General features: G+C 41.1%; 1 long non-coding RNA gene across 1 annotated transcript in view; it reads left to right on the forward strand.

Annotated features, from left to right (window-relative positions):
* Positions 1 to 24,454, forward strand: part of LOC146080946 (uncharacterized) — an 81,638-nt gene extending 57,184 nt beyond the window's left edge. The window contains exons 3-4 of the long non-coding RNA XR_014475035.1: positions 7,191 to 7,324; positions 22,579 to 24,454. This is a non-coding gene — a long non-coding RNA (uncharacterized LOC146080946). The remainder of the gene's footprint in view (positions 1 to 7,190; positions 7,325 to 22,578) is intronic.
* Positions 24,455 to 25,237: the final 783 nt, after the last annotated feature.

A 25,237-nucleotide genomic window follows, 5' to 3' on the forward strand; every position in this document is an offset into this window, starting at 1 on the left:
TGCGATTGTAAGATGTGCGCATAAATTAACCTTGAAATCTTTTGTCCGTCCTGGACAAAAGATTTCAGGCAAGCACACATCTTTACCAAAGATTTGTCTTAAGATCCCGTGTGCGTTCCTATGGATCTTTTGTTAAATCTTCTGATCTTTCATGCAGCACATAAGATCAGAAGATTCAGCTAAAGATCCACGGGAGCGCGCATTGGACCAAAATCGGCCGATTTTCGACCGAGTATCGGTAAACATTGGACGATATATCGGACAATTTATCAGTAATCGGCAAAAAAATCGTTCTAGTGTGTGGACACCTTTATACAGGAGAAGGTACAGGGAGTGTCATAATGGACCCTAACTCCATAGTTCATGGACTACTCTTCCTCTGACCGCTCAGGTGAGTAGTTTATGTTCCGGAGTGGGAGGAGTAGTCCATTACATGGAAGTGGGCAGGCTCCTGTGCACGCCTACAGTATGCTAATACTTCTAATGATTGACTGATCTAATGTTGCCAAAATGTGGTCAAAGTGATTTACACTTTTGTGCCCTGGTAGCTGTCAGGTGCACCAGCAGTGGCTCCTTCATCTGTCCCCAGTGTACTATCTATTTCCTAACAAAAAATTCCCTTACAGTATGTTCCAGTTTCTACAGTATCTAATTGTACCTGGAAACTCTTTTCCCTGCCACAAGGAGGAGTGTCTGTATTCATACATGGCAAAGTAACAAAGAATCTAGTTTTGATAATAGACCCCCCCTCTCAGCTTTCTGCTTGATGAATTTCATTACATGGTTTCCAGCCTCCTGGAGTGAAAGTGGATGCCTCTCCATTTCTATCTGTGACCTAATTACTTCTTATGTGCCACCTGTGCGACAATGCCACTCCAATATGTTCTAGTAATTCTAGTGATTTCCTATTAGTTATCTATCTATGCCTGGAGACTATGTATGTCTGGAGTCAAGTATTAGGTGTTAAGAGAAAGCTTCCTCCTACACAAAATACACAATGATACTCAATGACAGCAAGCACAATGTGCTATCTTTATAATTATCTTTCCCTTCGCTATTCTACTTTGCTTAAATCTATTGATTCGTAATATGCTCTGGCCTTGACTATAAGGCACCCAGCTGTTACTGAACCACAATTCAGCTACAGACACAGCACGGCTGAAGGCAGCCTGAAGATTTGTGTAGAGTTAATAATTCAAAAACTATTGAAGAAACGAGGATTAGGATATTTACAATACATAACTGAAATGTTCCTGGAGTTTTTGACCATCTTTAAAAGCATTTTTATAGAGCTTTGTATGTGCAATGTAAAAAAGTATTTAAAAGCTACACACATGCTCTAAATAAATCCAGTGTTAATTTAAAGAAATAAAATTATATTGCAAGACAAAAATATTTGTAAAAAGAAGGAAGGGACTTTAGTAACATCCATTGTAATAGAGTATGACGGGAGTCAATGCCTTGTTTACGCCCCATAAACACTACATGACCCCGTTGACGCCAATATCGACATCCACTGGGACCCGGAAAGGAGGGAGGGATGGCACGAGGGCAATGCTGTATTGAGTCACATAGCCCTCCTTTTAATCTAGCAGATGGAAGCAGAAATAGACTTGCCTGAAAAGACTATTTCTGCTTTCAATTCTGATGCAGAGGGGCTGCGCATCGGGATCAAATGTGGCTATTACTGTGTGATTGTGAATAATTGGATTTAAAATATATAACCAGAAAGTTGGTCAGAATCGCACCGTGTGTACATAGCATAACATTCAAGTATACACAAGGAGGGTGGAATGCATCCTAGAAGAAAGGGTAAGAGAAGCATGCAAAGACAGTAGGAAAGGGAAACACATACTGTATCCCATATTACACTAGCGATGAAAAGAGCTTGGCTGTCTATTGTCTAGTGCAGTGTCTGTAGCATAGCAGCTCCATACTAAACTAGAAGGCTTATTTATGAGGCAGATGACCTCAACATTTCAAATATTTATAAAAATGTGCGGGATAGAGCAAAATCAGCTGTTATAGCAACTGTAGCTAATACACTGGGGAGGCTAAAATTAATGTAGGATGCGGTTAATATCCCGGCAGATGGGATGGCAACGGTAAAAAAATCAACACCAACATCCCAACTATCAGCCAGAAGACCACCGACATTGACGAGGATAATGAGGAATTCTAACATTGATGAGGATGCAGATGACAGAATCCCAACTGCCAGCATCCCTAATGTATGTTAGGGGGTTAGCATTAGGTTTTTAGGTTGAGGCACTAGTAGGGTTAGGCTGTGGGGAGGGAGTTTTATGGGAGGGCAGGGGGAAGGTAACTATACCTAATGTACCTCTGTCAGGATTCCCTCCATCGGGATGCCAACATCAGTATTCTGACCGCTTTCATCCCCACCAATGGTTATCTGTATGTATAATTTATAGCAATGCAAAGAATGAACAATGTCCAAGCAAAAGGTCAAGGCAGATGACATTTCAAGGAATGGTAAAAAGATCACGTGACTGCTCTTTAAACAAATATTCATAGTAACTGAGCAGCTGGTAAAGCTACAAGGAGTTCTGACACGCTCCTGTGCTGAGTGTTGACAAATTGATATAAAATGGAGAAGAAGTGTGCAAATACTGCTGTACTATGTGCTAAATTGGCTTCTCTGTGCAAAGGCAGTTATCACCGGTGGTAACTTTATGGGAGGTATTCAATGCTGCAGCGAGGGGTTTTCTATAGTGAGGATGACTTATTTTAGGCGAGGAAAAGCCATCCTCGCCATCAAACCCCCTTGCCGTATTCAATGTTAGGGAGAAATCATGGCGAGGAAGAGGAGGAAGGTTAGAGGAGGAAGTTCTGCAAGAAAGAGTATAGAAGTTAAAGATGAGGGCTAAGAAATTATTGCCCAAGAGGGCAAGTCTTTTAAGGAGGGCACATGCAAAAAGGGAGGACAGAGATGCGCAAACAGAAAGTGGAGGAATCTTGCACAAATACAAAGGGGGTACCAATATGTGCAAGCACAAAGGGATGAAGGGTTACATATACACACAAAGATGGGTAGTGGGCAAAAGTATAGATGCAGTGGGGACATAGAGTCATACAAGAGGGACAGTGGCCCATACAATTACACAACGAGAGATATAAAAATGAAAACTGTAGAAAAGACAACCTTACAAATAAGGAAAAAGGAGATAGGGGTGTGATACGGACAGCATCAAATAGGGAATTCAATTGAGCCACAAAAGTAGGGTAAGGGGACAATGTGGGAAGCAACTCACATTCCTATATATCTTCCTCCTAAACCATGCACTGCACAATAGTAGTAGACAACAGAGAAAGTCTGAGGAAATAGAAGAATTCATGGCAGACAGAAGTGGAAGCAGGTAGACATAATCGCTCAACACAGTAGGCAGCGATGTCTTTAAAAATATCTGTGCGTTATCAGACATTACACAGCCCAGACTATAGGGTGATGATGCACCAAATACTTGAATTTTGAGTCTGGACCATCCATCCTGCTTACATCTTTCACCATGGCACCATGGAATGGCAATTCGTCTGTGGCCAATCCAACTTGAGCAGTTAGACTTTACTGGCGGTGTTACCAGTGGCAGCTCTAGATTATGGGGAGAAATAGGGAGTCAGTTTGGAATGGTAGTTAGTGGTAGTAGGTGTGGCTTTCCTATTTGAACTTTGAACTGTGCTGCAGCCCCTTCTCTGGGGCCGCCACTGGCTGTTACCAATTTATCAAGTAGTGTAAAGCTCAAATATGGCTTTAATTGGTCAATGGAGTGATAACTGCAAGCCAACATTCAAAAATGCAAGGAAAATGCATCCATTTTTTAAGCGATTGGACATAATCTTAAAAAGTTAGAATCAATTTCTTTAAATTAAATATTGTCCTTTTCTAAATTGTATGTAGAACATTATAAAAACAGATAACAAGAACTGGCTCTAAAATGTGCTACACCAGCCACATTTTTATTGTTTGCAACTCATAGGGAAAATGTTTGCCAGGCTGTTTGCCACTATTTGCACCACATTTCTCCAGTACATTTTACCACTCTAGCTTCTGTCATTTGCATAACACTTTTAGGAATTCTGCCTTAAATTTCATTAGCCAGCCGCACTTGACAACTATGACAAAATGTCAAGTGCTTGTGAAAAAAGTTTTATCTCATTTACCTCTCAGATTTGCAGTTACAGCTTTAGGAATAATTATAACTGCATAATTACGCTTTACCAAGAAAGGAATGCCAGGATTTGACATTAATATATATATCAAAGACTACGGAGTTTATGTAGCAATAATCATTGCAGTGCCACAATTATATTCAGTCTGCACTGAGGAAGTGGATTTAATTTTTACTAAAATGTACTCCTTATGTAACAATGGGGTTTATTCTAGTTCATTCTTTCTGACAAAATCCTTCTTAGATGGACAAAACCATGTGCACTGCAGGGGGGCAGATGTAACATGTGCAGAGAGAATTAGATTTGGGTGAGTTATTTTGTTTCTGTGCAGGGAAAATACTGACTGCTTTATTTTTACACTTCAATATAGATCTCTCTTTGAAGAAAAACCTCGCCCAAATCTAATTCTCTCTGCACAAGTTACATCTGCCCCACCTGCAGTGCACATGGTTTTGTCCATCTAAGAAGGATTTTGTCAGAAAGAATGGACTAGAATAACCCCCAATGTTATATTGCAAGGACAATGGTCTTGATAACACATCGTTACTCGTTATTGCTCATTTTATCTTGTCATAAATGGAGACTCACAGGGAGAAATTTATTAAGGTGGGAGTTCTATTTCACATGGGATGTTGCTATGGGCAACCAATCAGAAACTACTTCTGATTTTATTAGCACCTTTTAGGAGATAATAGATAGTATCTGATTGGTTGCCTATAGCAGCATCCCATATGAATCCCATCCTCCTGGCCCTTTGTCATTTGTGAAACTTTACTGGTTGATAGAAGCTATGGGAGAAGGATGGTAAGATCCATCTCCTACCAGAATGCCTCCATAGGCATAAATCTGTTCACTGAAAATCTGATTCACCCAATTCAACGGTCACTGTTTGCCGAAAGTGAACAGTGAATGCCGGCCATTTAGCAAATTCAACAGCCCAGTTTTGATACATGTTAAAGACTTATACAACTTATACAGAAGCAGTATGAATCCTGTTCTATTATAGTTTGTAAAATGCAGGCAATATAAAATACACATGTTGAATGGGGAGCTCTGTATCGCAACCAAGTGGTCACTCATGTTATTGCAGGCATTAGGGCATATTTTTTTTAATTCTAATTTATTATTATATATTTTATTCTTTGCAGTTTTGTTTTTTGTAAAATGTCTTGTGTTTTTTTTTTGTAAAATGTCTTGTGTTTCAGGGGGGGGGGGATGAGTATTCTAGTTATCTATAAATCCTTTTAAAAGTAGTACAAAGGCAGAGTTAGTATCTGCAGAGATTAAATACAGTAGTTCAGTGGTTCCCAAACGGCACCCCAGAGTATCAGAATTGTTTTCCCCCTGGCGGAAACCTTATACTTAAGAAATGTAGATAAATATTAAATGAAGAAATTTCTATTTATACAGTAGGTCATTGTTAGGGTGTAATTATGTGGTGATGGATAAGATTCAATTCTATTTGTCTATATATTATATAATTGATAGAAACGAGCAATGGTTTTGACTATTGTATTAAATATAAACAATTAGAATAAGCCTGGTCTGGGCCAACGTTTTTGATTTAATTAATAGTATATTAATAGTATACTAGCTCTACAACTATCTCCTTCCCCCTCCCTAGCGCTACTGAAAATGATGCACAAACGTTATGTTTTGGGCCATATATTAATCGCAGCTCGTGCAGCCCTAGCCCAACCTTGGAAACAGGCTGTACCCCCCCTGATCCTGGAAGTGATCCATAAAACTCATTTTAACTTTAATATGGAAACAGAATTTCTGCCCTATACTTCTTCAGCATCTTCACCAATACTACGATGGTCTTATTGGCACACACATGTTACTGAGGAGGAGGGAGCGCAGTACTTTCCCGACCCCTCTCGAATAAGCCCTTTACAATTTAGCCTCATTGATAGAGATACTGTTTCTTAAACCGCTATTACTATCCCAGATTGTACATAACTCAAGTTGTTCAAATTGTGATATCCCTGTTAAGATACTATGTATAATGCCTGATGTGTTTATTTTTCACGTACACTGATGGACCTTGTGTGCAGCTTTTTTTTTTATCCTATATTTTTGTACCCCATTTCTGTGATAATCCTCAATAAAAATTTATTGATGTTTAAAAAAAAAAAAAAAAAATTTGTCCTGGACCACCAATCCAGGGCACCTCTGCAAGTGTCCCAAGGCACCCCAGGGTGCCACGGCACACAGTTTGGGAACCATTGTTCTTATTTTTACTATTATCACAACATCACATAAAAAAAAAAAAGTCTCATTCATATTTTTGGGAAAATGTCTGCATGCCTATTTTGTGGACGGCACACTCTTGAAAGCAACAGTAACATGATCATTGTGTTATTGAGGACAGACATTCAAATCAAAATATTTTCCTTTGTAGGTTTTAGGGTAATTACAAATATTTTATTCTGTGTGAAAGGCATTTTTTTATGTCATTTTATGCCAGAGTTTTAAAATGACAATCATTTACACAGCAAACCCAACCTGATTATGTTGTGTAAATGTCTGCCGGTTTAAAAATGTGGCCAGACACATTTCTTTTTCTATTTCTATGCATGTTTCCAACTGGAGCTGGTCTTAGCGCTCCAATAACCAACTAGTATTGTATTTCCTCTTAATGGCTGCTGGCTTCTGTCTTCTTCAAAATCCCATCAATAAATACTCTTATTTTGATTGCATTTCAGTAAAGGCCTAAGCAACTGTAGACATTTCCCATCCTAGCGCTAATTTTTCATCCCACGCAAAATCCACCCATGATCCTAAAAAAGAACTGTACTGTAGTTAAATACCCTTTTAACTGATGAATCAAATGATACTGTATATTAATTTATGCACTACCAGACCCCCTACTACAGAAGTAAAAGCTAAAAATATTGAATTATTTATTTTATGGTTATACTCTGGTCACAATGACTGACTGTACCGTATGTGACTTATCACTGGGAAGTAAGTCATTCTACTTTTCTTGTTTTCCCCAGAACAGGAAGATCTGCCCCAAGTTATGCCAGATGCAGGAACTGAATGCATAAGTAATGAAATTACCTGAAGTGTGAGTCTTGATGACACAAGCAGACAGAAGGAAGATGAGCCTCGTGAGGAGTTGTAAGCAAGGGTGGGTAACTCATGGCCATATAACAAAAGGCTCATTACATAAGTGCTGCATGGTGTCATGTTTTTTTTCAATTATATTATTAAAACCTTCAATGTAAACATGCACACATTTAAAGGGAATTCAATATGTATTGCTACCAATGATGTAATAGAATTTATTTATTACAGTTTCTTATATAGCACAGCATATTCCATTGCACTTTACAATTGGAGACATATATCATATAGTAAATGCTATTCGAAAGGCTAGATCTAAATAAAACACTGATAGTAAATACATTGTTTGTTACATTTCCACTAGTTATAACATAGGGCATTACACAGGTAGGCAACTGGTACACCAAGGTTTCATATATGTGTAGGGAAGTCCCAAATTATTTTCCTAGAATTCAGATATCTGGTGAATCTGACATAACTGATTTACTGGGGAGAGAAGTAGTTGGCATATATAAATAGTACTATGTATTAGTTAGTAAGTTTTATTTATTTATATAGCGCACCTTCTCCAACAGGACTTTGGATGGATCAAACCATGTTACAGGCAGTGGCGTAACATAAAATTTTGCTCCCCCCCGCCGGGACAATATCGTCGTCCCCCCCGTTAAAAGACAAGACCCCCCCCCCCGGCGCTGATTATGAGTTGCCGGGGTCCCTGCAGCGAAGTGGAAACACTGGGCGCATGCTGATTGGCTGAATCTCAGCCAATCAGTGTGCGGCCGCGGCCAGTGTTTTCAAAGTTAGAAGTGCTTCCCGCGCCGCCGCACGGCGGTAGCGCAGTATTTCCACTTCGCTGCAGGGACCCCGGCAACTCATAATCAGCGCCGCAGGGACCTCCAGGCTCTCCCGAGTCCCTGACCACAGGTACCCCCGCGCCGCATGGACCCCCCTGCCAGCTCCCCGCTGCACCCACAAGCAGTGGGGAGCTGGCAAAGAAACAACAGCGCCGCAGACCCCCGGCACCTCCCCACCACCGCGGGGGCTGCGGCCCTTTAGTTACGCCACTGGTTACAGGGGTGTCCCTCGTGTCTCTGAGCCTTATAGCAAGACAGTGCCTGTACTATCAAAACCTTACTTAAGCTATGTATGCACCTATACCATCGTTGGACCATTGTTTGTATTCCCAACCTTTGCATGAGATAGCGAAAGAGTGCAGTTGTAAATTTGATCATGTTTTCTTTGAACAAAACTGTCCGCATCTGAAGATCCAATTTTATGTGCAGCTTAATATACATCAAATTCAATGGTACAATATCTCCGTCCGATGCTTCAGGCTTTGTTCCTCCTGCAGCAGTGCACTGTGAGTGGGATGCATCAATTATCGCATTTTGAATGGGATACATGCCACTAATCGCATGCATAGCAGTATTTGTTAATATTTGTTAATGCTGTATGCATGAAGATGTAGGCAAAAGACAGCTTTGCTGATAAGAACTGGCCATTACAATACAAGGACTTCCAGGTTTTTGATGCATTGTGTGACACGTGCTGCAGGGGATGCTGGGAGGGATATGATTGGATCCCTGTCAGTGCACATTGCGAAAAGAAGCACACAGACTTCTATTAGGCAATGTAGTCTACATATGGTTTGGCATACAGGGTCCAAGTTCTGTAATGTATCACATACTGGAGCATGGTGCATATGAGAAATATGGTCAGACCTCTGCAAACTGCATTTTTAGAGGTCTGACTGCACAATGAGTTTTGATACAATATACCCTTTGTCTTTACAGTGATATTTTAAGTTTAAGTTTTGTGGACGTTAAGGGGTGTACACACGGAGCGATTTTCGCTAGTGAGCAACTTTGACCAGCGATTTGATTAGATACAACAGGGATTTTGACTAAGCGATTTTGTCTGTGGGCAATTTTGACTATACTAAAATTAACATACTTGGTATTAAATTGCAGATCGCCTAGTGAATATCTCCCTCAGCAGTGAATACCAGCGATTTTGACTAGACAGCCATCGATCTAGTCAAAATATTCTTGTCTGGCTACTCATTTTACTAAGCGATATTATAGGGAGATTTGTCTTACCTTGACAGCAATCTTTACTACCCTTCTAAGCAATTTTGACTATGTAGTCAAAATCACTTAGAAGGATCGCTCCCTGTGTACACCGCTTTAGAAGGATCGCTCCGTGTGTACACCCCTTTAGATTGTACAGCTGTGTATGCATGAATCAGCAATTTTATAGGGGGCTTTTATGAAATTGTAATTAAAATCATAACAAAAGTATGATTTTACAAATGCGTGCCTAGCTTGTATAAAGTATTAAACTCTATGCCAGAGGGTCTGAAATGCGGTCTTCAAGGTAGTCCAAGTTTTAAGTATATCCATGGCTCAGCACAGATTGTTGAATTGACTGAGCTGCTACTTAAGTCACCTGTGGCCAAGCAGGGATATACATAAAACCTGGGCTGTCGGGGGGCCTTGAGGAACCATTTTGTTACGTTTCAGGAGTTAAGTGTCATCATTGCATATTCTTAACTGCACCAAGTGAGTGATTGTCATGAATAACCTTTTCTGTTTGCGGATGAAATGTCTATATTTTATCTGGCTTCCAATTTAAATTATGTAAATAGGACATTTTTACCCTATGGTTATTAAGTCAAACAAGGGCTGGAAATAAAAAAATATATATACATCTGCAATAAACTAAGAAACTGCTATTGTGTCAAAAATAAGTCAACTGCAGATTGTTGAACACTAAAATGGCAGATTGTTCTCTTTCCAGAACAGAATTTTACTCATTCTACTGTCATTATTGCTGCTAGATTGAGTCTAAGATATGCAGCTATTTGTCATTACATTCTGCATTTTCTGACTGCAGTTACAAAAACAACATATGATATGAATTCTGCTTCTTAAAAATATGTTTCGATAATAGTATCAAGCAAATGGTGCATTCATTTAAGGAAAGGCATTCGCTTATGGTTATTATAAATTAGGACATATATTAAAGTGTGTGCAAGGAAGGTTTCTCAAGAATGTTTTTTTTTTCACACAGTATTAATATTTCATTACAGATCTTGTATAAATAATGTAGACACGAAATTTTCAATTTCAAGATTAGATAAAGAGATAATTGTATGGAGTATGGGTGTTTAAATCGTTGCACTGGTCCTGCATGCCATGGGATACATCCTGATGAAGGTCACTCTCTGGGGTTCTATTGAAGCTGGGATGTTGCCTTTAGCAACCAATTAGATTATATCTATTAACTTCTAGAAGGTGCTAAATAAATAAGTAGATTGTGATTGGATAGCCATAGCAACATCCCATCTGAAATAGAATTCCCATCTTTGTAAATAAATCCCTCTGTGGCCAAAACATCATTTAAGTTCTGGAAAGTTGCATGAATAAAAAGCAACTAAAACCATTGACAAATGCATAAGCCAATCAGGATTTGTGCCTTCTGTCTAATATACTGGGTGGATGGTGCACATAATTAGATGGAATTAGTAAGTGCACGTGATATCATTTGATCATATTTTTGCCAACATTTTCCCTTTGTTGTTTGCTTATCGATTTGCATTACAAAGTTGTACATTTTGTCTTGGCAGATATTATAAATCGCCCATTAAGGCACACTTAGTAGTCATATCAAAATACAGCAGTTGAGCTTCATGTTGGGCATTCAATGGATTATTCATAATGAGCTCTACAAAGCTGTACAAATGGAAAGATGACTCTATAATGGGAATAGTGTCCTTAATGTTAGACAGTGCTACAGCCAATTACATTTTATGAGAAAATAGCAAACTTTTTTTTAGGAAGTGCATTGAAGTTGGCATTGATCCTCTCTTAGTGTAATGCTATAAAGTTGTCCATTAAGATTGAAGCTGGTCTAAAGAGAAAATGATTTCGCACTTGCATGTCAGGACAGCTTGTTTGATCCAAGACTTTTTGATTGCGTAATTATAATAGCTTAAAATTAGAAGGGTTTTAAATTAACCTTTGTCTTATAGTTGATCTTACAGTTTTCCTAGAAGATTTGAATTCAAGAAAGACTTGTTTCTTCCCCTAAATAGGTGTTAAAAAAAATGTATTTATTTTTTAACATGGACCTGTCTTCACCACATAAACCTGCTATACGGCCATTTATGGGTCAATTTATATTATGTGGACATGACTAAGGTCAACAGGGTTGGAAGGTCGACAATGGGAAGGTCAATAGGGTTTATCACTTTTTTTTGAGCCGACATGTGCCGACAGTTTGTATTGCATGCCCTCCCATCCACTGTGGAGCGGTGGGAGAATAAAATAGTGTGCCCGAAGCATGGTTAGCGCAGCAGTACATTTTGACGGTGTCCATGTTGACTGTTGACATTCAGGACAATTTTTTTTTTACATTTATGTCGACATTTTAACTGTGACCTTCCTATTGACGCCTAAAACTGGTGCCAACCTTCCAACTCTGTTGACCTTAGCCATGTTGACCTTCAGTGGTCAACCCAATGAATGTCGGCCGTAATATGGGTCAACCCAATGATCGATTCCCATAAACCTCTACTTGTGATCTTTTTTGTTCAATGACTTATAATATAAAAGCCGACGTATCCCACAATTCATTCAATGAGTATCTGCTGGGGTTTTTTTTATTCTGCTGTTGGAAAATTGGCATACTGTATATTTAAGTTGCCCCTAAGCTATCAACTTGTGCGTTGGAGATTTCTGCTTTCCCCTCTCACTTCTACCCTGTTCCCTACATTACAACTTGGCAGCATACGCACAATATTTATGTTCATTCTCCCCTACCACTGTTGCAGACTTACTACTTGTTCTTTAAGTCACCCCTTTAATGTCTACTGGCGGGGTGGGATGAAGAGTGGAAGTGAATATATGGCATGCTTGCGCTTTACATCTTTCACACAGTATTCAGGTCTCAGCAGCTGTCTACATGAAGCACAATAAAGATGTGAGTTACTGCAGTAATTATGCGCATACATCAAGTAAGCCTGTGATCTTTTTGGCAGATGGATTATGGTTTCTCTGCAAGGTGAACCTCACTGCATTGCTCTATAAAAGGAAAACCATAACAGTCATACCTTTGGGAAGAGCATGTGATATTCCCATATAATAACATTTAATTGATCCTTGATCTAGCATGTGTGTGATCCGGCTGTCCTTTCACCTTTCTAGAGTGTGTGTGAGCCTAGATGAGGTAAATTGACATTACAGCTAGTGATGTCCAAATCTCTTTTAAACTGTAGCCGTTGGCTATTGGCAGCGGAGCTGGCTATTTTGTGGGCCAAACTGATACTCATAAGTATGAGAAGTTGCGGAAACAGTAAATTGCGCCCTTTGTGTATAATATATTCAAGGGAGTTAGAGGTGATATTTTATTTTATTCTGTGGTATTTTGATATTTTGTTTACTATTGTTTGTAACAGCAATATTGCATTGGTTACTATTGTTATAGGCAAAATACAGGGTTAGCGGAAAATACGTTTCCTAATTCCGAGGGCTCTGTCGTGCGTTCTACTGCTCTGAATGAGACAAAATGTAACGTACAGATAATTGAAATGATGCGCTAATTATTTGTTAAATTAAATTGTTGGGGTTTTTTTTTACTACATTTGCTGAAAGGTGGAGACATAGCACACAAATCAACATTATGTCCAATAACCTGCACATAAATGGTTAATATGCCATTTTGGTAATCACAGTGGTGAGTGTAAGCTACCAAACTCTATTACAATGTTAATGTGAGGACTCTTATTAATACTCATTAAATGTACAGTAACATTTCCCTGGTTTATGGGCTTTTTACCCAACAGTATAATAGAATCTACTATTATGTTAGCTAGTGTGTTCCTTGTTTTTGTTTTATAATTAGGAAACTTACTATACAACTACTTCTGTCACCTTCACAAACATTCAAACTCTCTATCCCGGGATTTCCTGGGATTGAGGCCTCCAGACATCACATCACGCTGGGAACTGCTGTGCAGCAGATCCCTTAAACAGGTGGGCACGGCTGAAGGGGTATCAGGCTCTGCAGAAGAGGTGGGCAGGTGTGTGGTTGTGCAGTGTCACCAGAGGCGTAGGGAGGGCGGAGCCACCGGAGCTCACGCTCCGGGCGCCGATTGGTTGAATGGCGCCGCCGGCCCGCCCCCCCTCCGCAAAGGATACTGCCGGTGCCCGAGGAGTTAATGGAGCCCGCTGCCGCTGACACGGATGCAGCTGTTTTTTTTCTATGTATAGTGCTGCGGCAGCCGGCAGCGAGCTCCCAGCATGAAAACAGAGCTCTGTCCCCCACGTGTCCGTCTGCGGCAGCAGGAGGACGGGAGCTTCGTCCTTCCTCTGCCTAGCAGTAGAAGCTCCGCCCAATCAGCCCGGCAGCTATCATTTCGTCCCCCTTCCGCCCGGCACCTCCGTCCACGGCCCTGCATGTGATCTAGAAACTACCTGCCCTGCCAGCTTTGTCCACGCAGTAGCTAGGCACCCTCTGCCCAGCACCTCAGTTCCACCCTCTGCCGACTCCAGGTAACTCTGTCCCCTCTCTTCTTCCTCTGCCCCAGGCTGTGTGACATGCAGTGTAAGCTGCAGCACTGCCAACTGCCACTGTGTATGGGTGCATGTGTGTAGGTTGCACTATGGGGGCATATGTGTATGTGGCAATACTGAGGGGGCATTATCTATGTAGTACTACAGGGGCATTATGCATTTGGCACTATGGGGGCATTATGCATGTGGCACTATGGGGGCATTATGCATGTGGCACTATGGGGGCATTATGCGTGTGGCACTATGGGGGGGCATTATGCGTGTGGCACTATGGGGGGGCATTATGCGTGTGGTACTAAGGGGGGGGCATTATGCGTGTTGGTAGATTCCGTTACAGTGTTTTAGATAACGCAGCAGATTCCGTATCAGCGTCTTATATAGCGCAGCAGATTCCGTATCAGCGTCTTATATAGCGCAGCAGATTCCGTTACAGCATCTTATATAGCGCAGCATATTCCGTTACAGTGTCTTATATAGCGCAGCATATTCCGTTACAGCATCTTATATAGCGCAGCATATTCCGTTACAGTGTCTTATATAGCGCAGCAGATTCCGTTACAGCGTCTTATATAGCGCAGCAGATTCCATTACAGCGTTTTATATAGCGCAGCAGATTCCGTTACAGCGTCTTATATAGCGCAGCAGATTCCGTTACAGCGTCTTATATAGCGCAGCAGATTCCGTTACAGTGTCTTATATAGCGCAGCAGATTCCGTTACAGTGTCTTATATAGCGCAGCAGATTCCGCTACAGTGTCTTATATAGCGCAGCAGATTCCGTTACAGTGTATTATATAGCGCAGCAGATTCCGTTACATTGTCTTATATAGCGCAGCAGATTCCGTTACAGTGTCTTATATAGCGCAGCAGATTCCGCTACAGTGTCTTATATAGCGCAGCAGATTCTGTTACAGCGTCTTACATAGCGCAGCAGATTCTGTTACAGTGTCTTATATAGCGCAGTAAATTGCATTACAGTGTCTTTTATAGCGCAGCAGATTCCGTTACAGTGTCTTATATATTTCAAATGTAACGTGCCAACACGTGTTAGCCACGCCCCCAATTCATTACAGGGAGGATGGGCGCGAAATATGCCCTTGCTCCGGGCACCATGGCACCTAGCTACACCGCTGAGTGTCACCGCTAACATCACAGCACCACCTGGTTGCCGGCCAGCGTCTGAACAGAGCGCTGCTGCTGCACATCGCTGCCCGGAAATAATAAGTCAAATGCGCATGTACAAATATGTGGCATAACATGGTTACATTTGGGATTTTCGTCTAAAAATAACAACAATTTATTTTTGTTCTTTTGAAATTTAGATAATTTACTGTAACTGTAGTGTGAGGCTCTTAAATTACCCAGTGCCAGTCCATAAATTATTTATTTACAGTTTATATAGCGCAGCAAATTCCGTTGCACTTTACAATTGGAAACAACAGTGATTAAACAAACTCTGTGTAGAGACAAACCGACATAGAGGTAGGAGGGCCCTGCTCGCAAGTTTACAATCTATAAAGAATAGGGTGGTACTAGCGCTAATATAATCCTTATTTGATCTATAACGTACAGAGTTCACAGTTCTGTGTTATTCGTCTACGCACAATCCCGCTTATTCAGGGTGGCAGCTCCTCTCCTGTGGGTTTCTGTCCTTGGAAACCTCTCAAACGAAAATCTAGAGAAAAGGATGAAATGGCGCCAACTTAACATACTGCACTAGGAGGCACCCATCTGATTCTCTTCTCTCTCTCTCTCTCTCTTTCTTTCTTTCTCTCTCTATATATACATTTAGACAAATGTATAGAAACAACACAGTTCATGTAGTACAAGTGAGTGATAGTGGCAAATACTTGCAATTTATAATTATAATATATTCTGTTTCATATTTCAAATATGTGCTTCCCCTCCAAGGCTGAGGGGCCACCACCACTGCAGATGCCCAGGATCTAGATATAGGGCCTTATTCTGATTGACTCGCAAGGCTTCAAAATTCACAGCCTTGCAATTCCATCAGACGCCGCCCTCCGCACGCAGTTCCCCCCCCCCTCCCGCAAGGCTGCAAATGGATGATTTACATCAGGCATGTCCAAACTGTGGCCCTCCAGCTGTGAAACTACACATCCCAGCATGCCTTGCCATAGTTTTAGCATTCCCTACAAGCCAAACTGTGGCAAGGCATGATGGGACTTGTAGTTTCACAACAGCTGGAGGGCCATAGTTTGGACATTCCTGATTTACATAATCATCCATTCGCAGGCAGGGAGAAATCATTCGATGGTCGCCGACCATCAAATGCTTTCTCCGGTGCACGCAGTTCAGAGTGACCTATATGGTGACTCTAAACTGCGGGCGCCTTGTGCAAGGACAGGGCGGGCAGCTGACAACCAATGATGTCGTCTACCCACCCCCCGCATGTCCGTCACGGCCTCATTAGCCTGGGAACACCCAGCGTTCTCATGGGAACACCCATGGAACACTGGGCATTCCCATATGCTAATGGGGCTGCCCGGTGCCCCTGGAAAGTCCGACGTGGGTGCACGCACCCTATGTCTGCACATGCGCAGAAATGTGCCTGCGCAGACAATGAACGCGAACGCACAGAGGACTGAATGGATCAAAATAAGGCCCATAGTCTGTATGTCTGAATATGATGTCAAGAGCACAGCTTCTGCAAATTGTAACAATTGGATTGTTAGATGCAGAAACCATTGTGGCAGCCCTATCGTAATATAGCAGTATTCCTGTTAAGGTCAAGGAGTCATTTTCTGTCAAATCACAACCACATAAGATAAGTCACGTCTACATACAGTAGTACAGATGGGTCCTTGCTAAGATATCGGTGACAAGTGTGTCCATGAACAGAAGCGCACCATTAGCTTATAGTGGATAAGTCGCAGGTGTGACTAGCTGCAGCTCAGCGTAGCTTATATTATATTTGTGATGCATATAATGCCTATGCACATGCGTGCGCATTATGTATAAGATCAACCATGGCATATTACTGAGGATGACATTTTCATTTTGAAGGTCACTCATATGCCACACAGCAGAGATCCCCACTGATGATATTCCCAAGAGCACTGACCCTGGTTCATATTATGCCAAACATTAGTGCACCAACTGCATAATATGCTTCATAACAATGTCCCCAATTCATAATGTGATGGATTAGGGGTATATTTACTAAAGCTTCTAAAAATGAAAAGGTGTTATTGCCCATAACAACCTATCAGATTCCGTCTATCATTTCTCTGTTGCATCCTAGAAAATGATAGACAGAATCTAATTGCTTTCTATAAGCAACATTTCCTTTTTTTGTTTTTAGAAACTTTAGAAAATGTACCCCTAAGTGTCTCCAATTCATATTACAGTATGTCACAATGTAGTACCAGTATACATAATATGCTACATGTCTACAACTGGCTGTAGATGTTGGGTAATGGAGATCTCATCCGGAAAACGGACATTAAAGTGACCTGCTAAACCAATCAATACCACTTTCACATCTCAAATGCCGAGTAGCACCCGGGATTCAGACACGGGTCCGTCCCAGGAGTGACCCGGCCTTTGCAGTGTTTAGCCCCTACAGTGACCTGGCAATAAGCTTGGGTCACTGATATCACACGGGTGAAACAGTGCCTGCGCGTCATCATCGGCATGGGAGGAGACGGCACTTGGAACTAACGCTGTCTCCAGCGATGCATCGTCCATAGAGTGAACAGGAAACAGGTTACCAGTCCACAGAGGCAGCGGGTTGGGGACGCCGGTGAACCGGCGAGGGGAACAGGTGAGCTGGGCAGGAGGTTCAGGGAGCTGATCCCCAATACAAATGAATGGGCAGCCAGTGATTGGCTGAGAGCTCTCTCAGCCAATTGCTGATTGGTTGAGAGCTCTCTCAGCCAATCCCCTGCCCTGCTCTGCCCCCTCAGTGCGGCACCTCCGGAATGCTCCCCGGCTGCATTGACTGCCCCACTCCCCAACTGCTCCACCCACCGGAACAACCATGAAGGTAATTGTGCACGGCAGTTGGTTGGGGGGCATGGGCATGTTTTTTTATATATAAATTCAGGGTGCCACTCCTGGGATTGAGCATTTTTCAATCCCGAATCCCAGGATTTAAAAAAGTCCCCGGGATAGGCATCCCTAGGAATAACAGATCCACAGCTGTTATTTTAAGACTGATTATTAGGACTAGTTTCACTGTAGGTAGATTTGTGAAATCCCCTTAAAAAATAGACACCAGACCGTTACAGATATAAGCAGACTGATAAATCATTGCAGTTTGCACTTATCAACAATCCATACCTCCCTTTGAGAAGGACTTGACCTCATCACTTTGGAGCATGCAATATACCAGGGATGGGGAACCTCCAGCTGTTGTTGAACCACGCATCCCAGCATGCCTTGCAACAGTTTTTAGCATGGCCAAATAGCAAAACTGTAGCAGTGCAGTATAATATGTGTAGTTCAACAAAAGCTGGAGGGTCAAAGGTTCCCCATCCCTGCAATATACCCACAGGGTGTGCAAAGCAATCTTGTGCAAGCACTTCACTATACTGTATAGTAAAGCACTTGCACAATAGCAATGTGCCCACAAAATTTTGCAGGCACATCACAGGCAGGCAACCGGCAAGCAGGGCATCTATGCTGGGCAGTCCCCCAGCGCCTAGAGGGAGTTGTAATTTTGGTAAATGGAGAATTGTAACAGAGAACATAGAAAAATATGCTATAGAACATTGAGAAGTATGTTGAAGGAAGTGTGGCATACAGTAGAACACAGAGAAGTATGTTATAGGAAGTGTGGCATAGAATATGGAGAAGTATGTTATAGGAAGTGTGGCATAATATGTAGAAGTATGTTATAGGAAGTGTGGCATAATATGGAGAAGTATGTTATAGGAAGTGTGGCATAATATGGAGAAGTATGTTATAGGAAGTGTGGCATAAAATATGGAGAAGTATGTTATAGGAAGTGTTATACTGTATAACATGGAGAAGTGTAGTGTTTAACATGAAATGTGGTATATACTGTAGAGTAACATAACAGTGATGGCTAACCTTGACACTCCAGCTGTTGTTGAACTACACATCCCAGCATGCCCTGCATCAGTTTTAGCATGGCCAAATAGCAAAACTGTAGCAGAGCATGCTGGGATGTGTAGTTCAACAACAGTTGAAGTGTCAAGGTTAGCAATAGCTGTTATATAACATGAAAAATGTGGCATATAACATGGCATATAACATGAAATGATGCAGCACATAACACGGATAACATGCATAAGTGGTAGAAGGTCTGTAGTATCAGTTTTCTTGGTTAGACATACTGCTCATATATTAGAATGTGACATTATAGTGAATATCAAAAGACAGCTTTCTAGTGACTGATGCGAGAACAAAGGCATCCGTCAAAGCAACACATGCTTTCTTCAATGACGTGCATATAATATGATTTTTGTGGCCATTTTATTTTCTTCCTTTCATATGAAATATATCTGCTGTAATAAAGCATTATTTATTTTAAATTTAAATTGAAACAGAACAGTGAATGCATTTGGAGCTATTTATACACATTTTTAAATCTCAGCCTGTGCTTGTGACCTGGGGTAAAACCTGGTGTACACACTACTGATGTAGCGCTAAATGCATCTGCTGATGTCAGCATATGGGCGGAAATAACCAGATTTTACCTGTGAGCTTAATGTTTGGACACCTATGCAGCCAACTTGCCATCCACTTTTTCATATGTTTTATATTTTTTAGTAGACAGAATAAAATGTGACATCTATTAATTCTTATGTGCCTTAAAAATTTGGGTATAAACAAATAATAATAATAATAACAATAAAAAAATATTATATATATATATAAACATAAACGCTTTTGTCTGTTGCTAGAAATGAGGCAAAGGCAGCATGTGCAATTAATTCTTATATGCCTTAAAAATTTGGGTATAAACAAATAATAATAATAATAAAAAAAATTATATATATATATATATATATATATATATATATAAACATAGACGCTTTTGTCTGTTGCTAGAAATGAGGCAAAGGCAGCATGTGCAATTTAACATCACTGATTCAAGTGAGGCCTAATTAACCCACTTCAGTTTTGTGTGATGCGTCGCTTCCTCTTGGCACGATACTGAAGAGTATCGGTGTCTGTTGTAGACAAGCCACTTACCAGATGCCGGAGGTTATTTTATGAAGGAACGTGCCACAGATTAATGTCAAGGAGTCCAGTACAAAACTTTTGAATAAAAAATCCGTAGGCCGCAGAGTCTTTTTGTGTGTTTGTAATTGGCAACAAACTAATTATAAAAAGAAATTCAATATTAACAATCATTAAGATTTTATTTTCTAAAGCACTTTGATGTTGTAAATACAGCAGGCCTGCTAGGTGGGCTTCCTGAAAGGGTTTGAAGGCCTACAGTATGTAATTAAATGTCTTGGCATTGCTTCTGAAGGACATTGGCAGATGTCCAGATAGAATTTTCCCCACTCGAAGCCATTTAATTAAAACCATAGGGATAAAAAAGGTTGTTGGCTAAAAAAAAAACTAAAAAAAAACCCCATAGGCAGGTTTTACTCTATTGGATATGAGCAGACAAGGCAACAAAGCAGATAAAACAGGATTAGCAAAGCAGTTTAGTTGGATGTCACACACTGGGTGACATTCTCTACAGAGATGGAGTTTGGAAGGATTAACTTACAGAGCATGAAGATGTAAGACACAATAAGACTCTATTAACCATTCTAACACTGCAAATGCTGTATAATGTGTAATAATGTTTGCCCTATGAAGGCCACATGCAATTTTATTGACAGCAATGTCATTGCAAAGGAGCATTCTGGGATACATTACAGTAGATGCAGTACATTGCAAAAGCTTATAAGAAGCACCCTCTTTGCATGTTGTTTCCAGTCAGGTGTTTAACTACCAGTCATTCAGGGCAACTACAAGTACCTGCACAACCATAAGGACATAAGAAGGGGGTTATTCATCTACGACACTACACTACTTCATTATTACACTGGGATATGGTCAATAGGTCCATCCTATTTAGGTTAACATGCATTGAGTTGACCACTGAAGGTTGACAGGGCATAGGAAGACACCTGAAATAGGTTGAAGAGCATTAGGTCAACAGTCAAAAGGTCGACATGAGTTTTTCAAAAAATTTTGAGCAGACAAGTGCCGACATGCGGTATTTCATGCCCTACCATCCACTACGGTGTGGTGGGAGAATAAAAAGCGCTTCCTATCCTTCCACAGATTGCTTGCCGTTTCCGTCCCCATGATGTACCCACAACATTTTGCAGGCACATAGCTAAAGTGTGGGCACATTACCAGCTGCCCTCTGTGTGTGCAGCCTAGCTGCAAAGCCAGACGCAGGCCGGAACATTTTTGTGATATCACGCAAAATGGCCGGCGTAAAAGCTGCAGCCAGGTATAAAAGAGGACACCTCCAAAGTAACTCCATGGGACAGTCCCCCAAAATCAGGACTGTCGCCAGATTGTGCTGCTTTCTCTTAAAACAACAAGCGCATGCGCAGATTGTATGCAAGCACCAGTCACTGAGACAGGCTAATAGCTTGAAGATGGAGAGAAGAATTCTCCGGACAAGTATAGTAACACTTTCCTTTTTCGGTAAATCAAATTAAAATATGCAGTATGCAGGTGGTGTCTGGGCCTGCTTCACCTCAATAATGGACAAATAATCAGCACATGATCATATATCTACCAGAGCCTACACCTTGTGCCAGCCTTACATATGCTTAATTATGGATGTAAGGGGGGCAATACAGAGGACAGGAAGGAAAAGTCTTGGAGAAGAGTTAGGGCAGGATGTAATAAGCCCTTCAATGCTTGGCTTTTTTTTACAATGCTGGGCTTCCTATGGAAGCCTGTGGTCTTCTTTCCACATGTTCTGAGAGGGATCTAATGGGATTCCTCTCAGCTCCTCCAGTGACCACTGCATCCCTCTGAGCATGTGCAGAGGGACTCCTGGAACTGAAACCAGGAAGTGGAGAGACTGGCGGTGATTGTAAAGGGCAGCTCTTATTGGACATATTAGTACATACATGATTAGTATTTGATGTGTGGCGGGATGTACCAAGAGGCGGATTTAGACCACATGGGGCCCTAGGCAAGATACCATTTTGAAGCCCTCCTATCTTGAACAATCCATAGCACTTTTATCGTGACTTCTGATTGCAGTCAGTATAGATAAAGTAACTTGGTATGTGCATAGTCTACTGCTAAATGCTCAGCTGTGTAAATATCGGCATTGCGTACAAACCTGAATCAGGCTGCAGTAAACTGACTGCCACCTTTACTGTCACATGACATGGATGTACCTCACTTTGTTAGTACATACCACCTAGGAGAGAAGGGGGAGTGGTGAGTCAGCAGGCCCTTCAGGAAGAAAGAATTTTACAGTGACCAACTTCTTTCTGTCTCTGGACAGGTCACGCAATTTCTGCTGTAAACAATTTAATTTTAACATAGTGTCTGTGACTGCATCCTGGGGAGGGTACTAGATTACATAGGACCCTTCAGCCATATATAAATATACAGGACTGATATTATAGCACTGACGATACAACACACAAGTATTTGCTCCTTAGGCTTTCCACATCTTTTAGCCAGATCTTATTAACGTGATTTGCATGGCATTATGAGTAAAACCAGTAAGATACATTTTGTAACATATCTTTTTCTTTCTGGTTTTTGTGCAGATGAAGGATTCTTGACATGGACAATTGCTGAAGTACACGTCCTCTAATGGAGCACAAGCCTGAGACCAGCTTCCCCTGAGAATATGGTACCGTGCAGCAGCTGGTGTTGTGAATCAGGCCGTGAACAGTCAGCTATCGGCTACTTCACAACACCAGGGTTGCACCACACCTCTGTCTTCATCTGACATTCCGACCTCCAAGATATGCACCGAAAACTAGCTCTGGGAAAAGTTCTCTTTCACCTATCCTGACTTCATTCATCCTGGTGGTATTAAAATACCTTAAACATGGAAAACAGAACTATATAATCACATCCACTTGCTGCAGATGCCATTTGTGGAGGTCACACATTTCCAGCTACAAATATTTGAACGCCAAATAAATTGTTCGTTATTTATTCCATTGCACCTATTAATAAATGATTCAGTTGGCTGGTTAGCATATCATGTAGCATTTGTTTGGATGAAATTTGGTGATTTTTAATCCGCGATGAATAAGGTTTTAAAAATTGTCTTAAAGTCCACCTACATTTTGTAGTCCATTTGTTAAATGAACCATTATACAACCTTTTGGGGCATGGGGTAATTACACTGTTCTGAATAAGAGCTCCATCCACATAGCATGGGTTGCATTTCATACATGACTATGGGGATTATTCTGGTTGATTTGTAAGGCTGCGAATCCACCAAACCCTGCCTTGCTAATGGCTGGCTGCCAGCTATTCACAGCTTGTGTTCATACGCATAAACATCCATTTGCAGCTTGCAGGGGAACACCCACATCAGTCAATGGTCGCTGACCATCGACTGATGTGGAAGGTACACGCATATCTAAGGTTGCTCAGAGCAACCTTAGATGTGGGTGTATATTCTGAAGGAAGTGGGTGGGCAGATGACATCCGGTGATGTCAGCTGCCCGCCACCAACACCCACGTCACCTGGTGATTATGATTACCATGGGAACACCCAGCATTTTCATGGGAACGCCCATGAAACGCTGGGTGTTCCCATGGGCGGGTACCCCTGCCCGCCGCCCTACTTCCGCATGCACCCAGTGCATGCACATTGAGAAAATATCGGCCCCGTGTGAACAAATGGGCCACTGCGAAAGGACCTGAATAATGTCCTATAGGTAGGTGGGGTTTATATGTTCTCCCTTTTTTTTGCATGGGATGTGTTAGGGTGCTGCTTTTTTCTCCCACAGTCCAAAGGCGTACTGAGGTTAATTAATTCTCACATAATGTTAATTACTGCTAACATAAGTGTACATGGTGATGATTATAGATTGTAACCTCCATTGGTGCCTGGACTGGTAACAGTGACAAAACATTCACTGTAAATTACTTATATGTAGGTACTATATAGCCACTGTTAAATATATATACTGTTTGTCATTGTAGACCAGATATATAACATAATATAAATGTTCAGTTATAGGTGATTTTCTTTCTTAACATGACATTATGTGTATCACTGCATCTTCTACATTGTATATATAAAATAGACAATCCTAGTAGTGTCCACAAAAAGAAGCAGCTAGCTGGATTCAATATTGTACTTCTCACACCTTCACCAAAAATGTGCCAAAGAAAGAATAGGACTTATGCAGAACTACTGAATATGTGGGCAAGGACCTTTCCAGGAATAACAGACGGCATCATTAAGACGAGATCCGGCGGTCAACGTCAGTGGTAGAACCGGGCCTTACACTGTTTCAAGTGCACTCTAAAATCCTTAAAAACAGTTCACATCCATTTGGTAATTGTCAAAATTTGGCTACGTGGAAATACTGTAACTGTGATCTGTGTGGAGTTTATATGTTCTTTGTTATGTCATATATGGATTTTTTTTTAATTAATAAACAATACTTCACTATATTTTCTTATCCCTTCTATTTTGGGAATATCTGAATGAGCCTAACAAGAGATATTATCTGCTTTATCAAAAGTAATCAACATATATAGCGCTGGATAAATTCTATTCCACCTTTTATTGGCAGATCTTCTACATTGTATTGCCATAGTTAATTGTATCAGCATGCATCTTATATTATTAATATAAAAGAGTTACATAGAAGTACAAATATTAAAGTTATCATTCTCACTCCGATTTTCAGTGTCTACTTTCTCCAACCTTCACCTACCTCCCAGACACGTCCAGCACAACACACTTTGCCTAACAGGGTAGCGCCAGGCTGGAGAGGCACTCTGCCACCCCACTACTCTCTGCTTTTGTGGCTGGCTGCCTCTGAACCTGCCAGCGTGGCTCTACTGTCTCCAGTCCACCTATGGATTTGATCTCTTGTGTCAGGTCCCTTCCTCAATATTGCACCTGTCCTACAGAAGCGCCAGGCTAGGTAGCATCTCTGATGGCACTTAAGTCTTCTGTATTTGCCTCCCCTCTGTTCCGTCCCCTCCAAAGGTCTCTAATGTAATGAGAACTAATGTGGGCATTATGTGTATAACACACTATTACTTTGGAAATTGTGTATAAGGAACACTACTACTGTGGATATTATGTGTATAAGGGGCACTACTACTGTGGATATTATGTGTATAAGGGGCACTACTACTGTGGATATTATGTGTATAAGGGGCACTACTACTGTGGGCATCAAGTGTAAGGGAAACTATTTTGGGCATCATGTGTAAGAGGCACTA

Source organism: Crinia signifera, chromosome 5 (genome assembly GCF_055691185.1).
Source record: "Crinia signifera chromosome 5, ASM5569118v1, whole genome shotgun sequence".
Lineage (NCBI taxonomy): Eukaryota > Metazoa > Chordata > Amphibia > Anura > Myobatrachidae > Crinia > Crinia signifera.